Here is an 8,806-nt window from a genome sequence, read left to right as displayed (position 1 = left end):
GGACTGAGGCCAGGTACATGCTCAGGAAGAGCATGAAGAGGAGCTGCTGCTGCTCCTTGGACTTCCTGGAGAGCCACAGGAGCAGGAACTCAGAGGCACTCGACTGGTTTGCTCCACTCATAGGTCTAGGATCAGATGCAGAGAAGAGAAAGAATGGGCAGAAACCTAGGAATGGAGAGTTCTGCTGGGACAAGTCAGGTTCCAGCTATGAGTTTGTTTACTTTATCAGTTACTCACTCAGAATCTTCCCCCAGTCTCTACTCCACCAACTTCTGACTCCCAGTTTTAAGTGTTGGTGGACCCACTTGATTCATCCTTTTTATTTTATAAAAAATAACACAAAACAGGTATAGGTGCATGCTCAGCCCATCTTTACGACAGTGTTGGTTTCAGTGAACATTTCCTAGTCTGTTTTTCTGTCTTTGATAACTCATAAAAAGACAAGAGAATAAAATTATATGAGCCCCCAATAAAATGATTTTAAAAAATGACAAGAGAAATAGCTGAGTATTATTGAGTTTATCTCAATAGATAGTCCATGAATTTAGTACTCCTGTTGTTATTCCCTGGATCTTCAAAATTTAACAAAGGGAGTTCCTAAAAGAACTTCATGTCTTACTAAGCAATATTTATATCTCTTTGTCTATGAACTTACCTGAGGGAAGTTAGTATCATAGCAATCATGTGTTCTCCACCTCTCTATGATTGCTCAATGCTTCTATATGTTGTGGGGACTAGAAAGCCTTGGGATGGTAAGTAGGTCCTGAACAAGTGAGGGGCAGGGATTCATGGTCTTACTCCTTTGTGCAGGGAAGCTGTTTGGGGGAAACACAGAGAGACATTTACAGAGTCACCATGACCTTTGGGACCATATTCCCTGAAAGCCTCATTAGACACAACAAGAGAATCATTGTCCCTTCTACCTTTTGGTCTCTTTGGACCTAACAATGATGACATTGAGTATTATGTAACTCCTGAGCCAGAACTTGTGGATGACACCATCTTAGTGGAGAAAAATCCCAAACAGAATTCCCTAGGATCTTAAATCTCATCATTTTGTTGATGTGGGCTTATCTCTATGGATTTAAAAATTCAGCTCCTAAATATTTTTGTTCTTACTTTATTAGCTCAGCAACTTTGGTTATTGTATTGTTGTTGTGTAAGCCTATTTGTTTTGTTTTGGTTTTTGTCTTCAGATATAGTCATCTGTATAGGCTTACTGTATGGTAAGAAGATGGACTTCAATTTCATTATCAGTGGCTTTAGAGGTTGGTGAGTAAATTTGAATAATAGTTGTATTAACTGGACTGCCTTGTTGGTGTATTGTCCTTTCACAGACAGCATTGTACTTCAAGATAGATCCTGAAATGATTTTGTCGATGATGATTGTGATGACATGACTTTTGATTTGGCATCGCTGATCTTTATGGATTCCATTTAATTTTTTATGATTTCCAATTTCCCTAGACTCTTACTACATACATTCCCATTTGTAATTACTAATGTATGTTTGAATCTATTCTCATCTTGAGTTGTGCCCTATCTGCACCATAAGGTCCTAAAAGGTGTACTCCATACATATGATTATGGTTGCTTCTTACTTGAAAGGACAGCGTTTCTCCTGTCATATTTTGAGTGTCTTTCAATGTGAGGGGCTCATTCTCCAACACGATCTTTGACATGTTTCAGCTGCCACTTGTGAAGTTTTTTATGGCTAGTGCCACAGATGTGGAAGCTTATTCCTTCTCCATAATCTGTTCTTAGTCTGGATGCTCTGCTGAAACCGGTTCACTTTGAGGGAACCTACTGGTATTTGAAATACTGGAGGCATAGCATCCAGAATCACACCAGCCACCATAGTATGACCAACGCAGTCCCATTTATGGTTCATCATTCCCACCCCCAACTCCACTGAGGATACAGGTTATATTAAGTAATTGTTTTCCTTGAGTCTGAGGGCCTGCCAGTCATTATTCAGAAGGCTTAGCTAAAACCCATCCAGAAGTTGAAAACATTCTTGACTCATGGACTACAAAGCAAAAGATACAAATGCTAAAACAAACAAACAAACAAAAAAGATACAAATACTAACACAGAAGGAGCAAGAAGCTGAAGAGTGTATTGTTGACTTCTTAGAGCGTGTTCAAGAACGTTTCTGGTCATTGGATACATTCTCACTTCACTTACTATTGTTAATTACAAAGCAGTGTTATTTATTTGCAGGTTGTTATGGCTCTGAGAGTTATAGGATGTTAAGGATGCCTTTAATTCCAGAAACCAAAGGAAAAATCTCATTGCCATAGAGTTGATTCCAAATCATAGCGACCCTGTATAGCGCTTCCAAAACTTTAAATCTTTAAGGGAGGAGACAGCCTTCAATTTCTCTGACAAAGGGGCTGGTGGGCTTGAACTCTTGTCCAGTGTCATGAGTGGTGCGGTCAATAATTACTTAATGCTCTTAGACATTTTTGAATGCTCGGTTTTTCATTGCAAACACACATCAAACAATCTAAAATATTACTCAAACTACTAAGGTCAAACAACTATGAGCATAAGGGCATAATAACATCAATCTTCACACATTTCATACTAGCGCCATAGTCCCAATAAGCATTGCCTCGTCGGTGTACTCACCCAGGAGTTGATGTCTCTTTGGTTCCCAGCTCTCTCGAAAGTCAGTGTCTCTACCCGGGTTTAAAGTGACAGCTTAGCTGGCTCTTTGACGTAGTCACTGTCCCAGTCAAGTCTTATCAGGTTTCTCCACGCTTTAGGTGACTTGGCTGGCTTTTGGGCATCGGTCAGGTCTCAGCCAAGTCTTATCAGGGTTCCCCACATTTTTGTGGTGACTCCTTGGATCAGCTGTTGATTTCGGCCCCAATGTTACACTTTATTTCTTCTCTAAAATGGAGTGTCTTGTGTTTGTTTCTTTGAGGTGGCTTAATGTCTTGCAAGGTAGTTCCACGTTTTGCGAGGAAGTTCTATGGTGCTCTCATCATCCAGGCACTTAATAGCCAACACTTAATCCACAGCACCACCAGGGATCCTTTAAAAAATATTTATTTCATCTGGTGAAGTTTTTATTTTATTTTAACTTTTATATTGTGAATTAAGTGAAAGTTAACAGGGCAGATCATCAGTTTTCCACTCGACAATTCATACACATTGTGACTCAGCTCATCCATTGCAATTCCCTTCAATGCACCCCTGCTGATCCTACTTCTTCTCTCTTTCCACTTTCCATTCCTCCTTCTTCCTGAATGCTCAGAACTTAGTCCTTGTGTTCATGCTGCTCCTTTGATCTGAAATGATTGGCCATCCAAACACAGAGGGGAGTTAAGTCCAGACATGAAGGGTAAGAGCTACATACAATGTTAGGGCTGCCACCTGTCTCTATCAGATCAGTAAGCTTAGTCCCTTTTATGATTTTCAGTCCTGTGTCACATATTTTTCCTACTTTATCCAAACCTTCCTAATTAGATACTATTCAGAGCAGTTGGTAGCAGCAGTGAGGCACCATCTAGTTCTTCTGGTCTGAATAAAAGCCAGGTCTCTGCCTGCTACCAAAGCCAAGCCAAAGTCCTCCAAACACAATTTATAGGGAAGGAGAAAGACAGTTTTATTGTGAGACCAATAACATAAGGAGACAGAGGGATTGCTTTTTCAAACTGCCTCTTAGAATGGAGACAGGAGGGGACATCTATATTTATCTATCTCTATATCTATATCATTTTATTGGGGGCTCTTATGAGTCTTATAACAATCCATACATCAATTGTATCAAGTAGATTTGTATATATGTTGCCATAATCATTTTCAAAACATTTTCTTTCTACTTGAGCCCTTGGTATCAGCTCTTCTTTTTTTCCCTCCTTCCCCCACACTCCCATCCTCATGAACCCTTGATAAATGATAGGTTATTATTATCTTACACCATCTGCTGTCTGTCTTCACCCACATTTCTGTTGTTTGTTCCTTCTTCTCTCATCTTCCCCCTACCCTCATGGTATTGCTACTCCAATTACTGGTTCTTGGGTGGGGGTTATCTGTCCTGAATTCTCTGTAAGAGCTGTACCAATGTACATGCTCTGATCTAGCGAGATTTTTAATGTAGACGTGGGGTCATGATAGTGGCTGCGAGGAAGCATTAAATAACTAATTTTTTGTTCTAAAATTTGAAGATATGTATATTTAATTCCTTAATCTATTTTGAATTTGCTGTGCTTTGTGTGAATTATGAATCATATTTCATTTGGAAATCCAATTTTCCCAGCATCATTTATTGATGAGACTCTTATTTCCCATCAAATGGACAGAATTCAGTTGACTAGTGTGGGTTTACTACTGGCCTCTCACTTCTGTTCCATTCGTCTGTCTGTTGGTTGTTATGTAGGTGCCAGCCTGCACTCCCATGTCCCTTTGAATCTCTTGTTCCAGGTGTTATCTCCATACGTTTAACTAACCTGGATTTCATATATATATGAAGACATAAATCAAGACAGAATGTGAACAAATGACCCAACTACAGTGACCCAATGAAACAAAGGAAAACTTCAATTAATAGCAAAACAGAAAATTATTAGAAACTGCCATAATTCTATATAGGGTCAGAGATCACTGACAGTGTCACAGTTTGACTAACAACAGCTGCATAAGCCACCCTGATATGTTCTCTGTCTGATAACAAGGCTTTCCCCATCTCTGGTTAATAGTCAGAGGGGATTCACCAGTGGCTTAATCCACATGGGGTACGCTGCAAATGGGCTTGGGGCTTTCACTGTCATCTGCAGCCTTCGGCAAACCAGGTTTTCAGAATTCAACCTCTAATACCATTCCCTCCTCTGGATTTGAATTTTATTGTTTACAATTCTAGAATCACACATACTGGTGTGCTTCTTTCATGTGGACGTACTTGACACCTCATTTAGTTGGCTGCTTGGTTTAAGACAAGCCTCTAAGACCCCAGACACAGTTCTTTCTGATAGCTGTACACCATCTGTTTTCTTCACCACACTTTGCTACAGAACTCACATCTTCAGTGGGTAGGTATTGAGCAGGGCCATGTCATAAGAACGAATTGTTCTTAGATAGGGCCTACAATTAACTGTGAGCTCAAAATCCATTCATATGTCTATGGTATATATATATCTGGTTCACTTTAAATACACCAATATTATTTTATTGAAAGACATTATAAATTATTTCCATAAGGCATATGGTATTGTCCTATTTATTTTGTCACATCCTCCATATTTGTCTATCACCTTCATGTATGTCTTTTGTCCTCCAGAGTTGTTTCCTTGTGCTCCTTGCATTTAATTCTACACATTATCCCTGGACAATTGCATCTACTCTTTTTCTTTAAACTGTTTAAAAGAAGACTTTAGTCCTTGTCTCTAATTTCAAGTTCACAATTAAACTCAACAACTAGATTAATTTTTCTAACTAAGACCAATGAACAAATCTTTGATTTTCCTGCCTAACTTTCCAATGTGAGACCAAATTTAATTTTAAAAACTCCATCTAGTAGCAACTGGGTCTTAAAAACTTAAGAGGAGCCATCTAAGGTTCAACTATTGGTACCTTCTTGTCCAGAAGGAAAAAAATGATGACAATTGGAAGACATGTGAAAACAATTAATCCAATGGACTAATGAACCATGAAAAAGATCAGTCTCAATAATCCCAGTGATGTAGCACTGGGCCTCAATGAACTGCCATGGCTCCATGCACTCTTGCCTACTTCTCTTTATTAGCTTTGTAATCTTGTCAGAATTTATGCTGAATTAACTTGATTTTGATGTTTCCTTCTAGAAGAGGGGTCCTCAAACTTTTTAAACAGGGGGCCAGTTCACTGTCCCTCAGACCATTGGAGGGCCGGACTATAGTTTTTTAAAAAAAAACGATTAACAAATTCCTATGCACACTGCACATATCTTATTTTGAAGTAAACAAACAAAATGGGGACAAATATAATATTTAAAATGAAGAACAAGTAAAATAAAATCAACAAACTTACCAGTATTCCAATGGGAACTATGGGCCTGCTTTTTGCTAATGAGATGTTCAATGTCCAGTTCCATAATTATCACTGCTAGACTTAACAAGTGATGCAAGGGTGCATCAGTTAGTCGAGATCTGGTTGAAGATTTCAGATGTTTCATTCTGGAAAAAGTCTGTTGACAGACATAAGTGCTGCCAAAGATGGTTGCCATTTTGAGTGCACGGTTCCTGAGATTAGGATATGTCTCAGAGGGGAGAGATGCACAGAAATTAGGAAGGCTGCTTGACTTGAATGCATCTTTCAGAGAGTCACAATTCTGCCATTCTACCAGTTCCATTTGGTAAATTGTATCCACATTTTCAATGTCAATAGAAAATGGGTTACGGAAAAGCTGTATGTCCTGTTCATGGAGATGAAGCTCTTTAAATCTAAATTGGAACCCCTTTTGCAACCTTTCCAGTGAATCCACACATGTTTTGTTTTGGAATGCAACCAATGGATTTTCCACTAACAGATTTTGAGTTGTGGGGAGATGGCAGAAAATTTTTTCCTTCACTTGTTTGATGAGGAGGCCTAATTTTACTTCAAATGCTTTCACATGTGATTGCATATCACAGATGAGCTTCCCCTTTCCTTGAAGTTGCACTTTGAAACTGTTGAGTAGCTCTGTTACATCTGTCAGAAAGGCAAGGTGCCATTTCCATTGAGCTCTGGTACTTCTTTGTTTTTTGAAAGTAGAAAAGCTGTAATCTGTGCAAGTAAGTCAAAGAAATGTTTCCAAACTCTCCCTTGACTCAGCCAACGAACTTCCGTGTGGTACAGAACATCTTCATAGGCAACATTTAGCTCAGACAGAACTTTCTGAAATTGTCTGTGGTTTAGTGCATTAGCTCTAATGAAGTTAACACAGGATTCCAAAATTTTCATAACAGGGTCCCACTTCAGTGATTTATTACACAGTGCCTGTTTGTGGATGAGGCAGTGTATGGCTATTGGATGAGAATAGTTATGTTTGTCCATCTCTTAGTTAATGCGAGAAATTATTCCTTCCTTAGACCCCACCATGCTAACAGCACCATCAGTTGTCGCACTGGCTAGTTTATCCCAGTCCAGCTCCAAACCATGCACAGTTTGGCAAACCTTTTCATAGATATCCTCTCCTGTAGTTGTTCCTTTGATGCTTTGCAGTGCAGCAAGCTCTTCTGTGACTTTGAAATAGTCATTCATCCCATGAATAAAAATTAGAAGTTGTGCAGAACCATGAACATTATTACTTTCATCAAGTGCCAAGGAAAAATAGGAAAGTATTTTTGCGGAGTTTTGCAAATACTGATGCAAAGTGTCTCTCATTTCTTCAATCCTTCATGTACTTGTAGGTCCTGAAAGACTCACTGCACTAAATAAATCAGCCTTCTCTGGACACATCTCTTTGGCAACAGAAAGAAGGCATTCTTTAACAAAATCTCCCTCCACGAATGGTCTGCCAGTGCACGCTATTAGCTTGTCAACTTGAAAACTTGCTGGTAGTGATGAAATATTTATCTGCTCCTGCTTCACAAAAGTATTTTGCTGAGTTGTCAATGTATTTTTCAGTTTTAATATTTTATCTTTTCTCACTTCTCCGACCAAACAATCATAATTCTCTTTATGTTGAGTTTGATAGTGTCGATGCAAATTATATTCTTTGAACACAGACACTATATTCTGGCATATCAAACATACAGCTCTTTCCTTGTATTGCATTAAAAAGTAATTATAAGTCCACTGTTCTTTGAATATCCTACACTCCGAGTCAATTTTTCTCTTTCTTGATATCATTGTTTCCTAGGGATTCGAAAGTGCTATCTGTAAAATATATATATATATATTTAGACTATATATATATATATATATTTAGACTATATATATATAGACTATATATATATATAGACTGCACTGTCCATTAATACAGTCTGATTGGTACAGTGTAGTCTGATCAGTGTCCATCAATGCAGCCTTGCCAGTCCACATCATTTCAGACTCACCAGTGCCCATATTGGTGGAACTCTGCTTTTATCTCAGGCTCACACTGGTGTGGTGGGAACTGGCACGATTACAGAGCCGGTTTCTCTACCACCTTTCCAGTTCACACTACCCTGTGCGAACCACACATGCGATCTGTGAACTTGCAAAGGAATCTGATCAAATGGGCTAGAAGACCCATACAATCAGATTCCCCTGCAGGAAAAAAGAAGGCACATGTACCTTTTTTCTTCCAAATCTAATGCAAGTTCAACCAGCAGTGTGAACCGGGACTTTCACAGCACACAACATACAACAGCATACACAACTAAATAGCAATCAGAATATAAATGCACTTACTGTTGATTAAATTGGGTTTCCTACTCCTCAGCTGTCTGCAGAGTGAGATTAATTCCCATGGGGCCCTAGGCAGATTACTAGTTTGGGTCTCCCAGTTGATAACACTGAGCACTGACTATTTGCATCAACCCTGACTGCTGACCATTTGTGATAACAGTGACCGGTGACAATTTGTATTAATATTGAACGCTGATCATTTGCATTAACACTGAGCACTACAATTATCATTACCACTGAGCAAAGACTATTTGCATTACCTCTGAGCACTGACCATTTGCATTACCTCTGAACACTGACAATTTGCATTAGCAATGAACGCTGACTATTTGCGTTATCACTGTGATGCAACCCCCCCTAGAAACCACCCCCAACCAACTAACCAACTTAAAAAAAAAGACTTCCTAACTTCAGGGAAAAAAGGTCCACCTAAACAGGAAAAAAAAAA

General features: G+C 39.0%; 1 pseudogene; it reads right to left on the bottom strand.

Moving 5' to 3' along the window:
* Positions 1-8,806, bottom strand: part of LOC101654190 — a 32,866-nt pseudogene that overhangs the window by 1,247 nt on the left and 22,813 nt on the right.

Source organism: Echinops telfairi, unplaced genomic scaffold (genome assembly GCF_000313985.2).
Source record: "Echinops telfairi isolate 266 unplaced genomic scaffold, ASM31398v2 ScPeMD7_5;HRSCAF=22, whole genome shotgun sequence".
NCBI lineage: Eukaryota > Metazoa > Chordata > Mammalia > Afrosoricida > Tenrecidae > Echinops > Echinops telfairi.
This window is presented reverse-complemented; position numbering and strand designations above follow the sequence as displayed.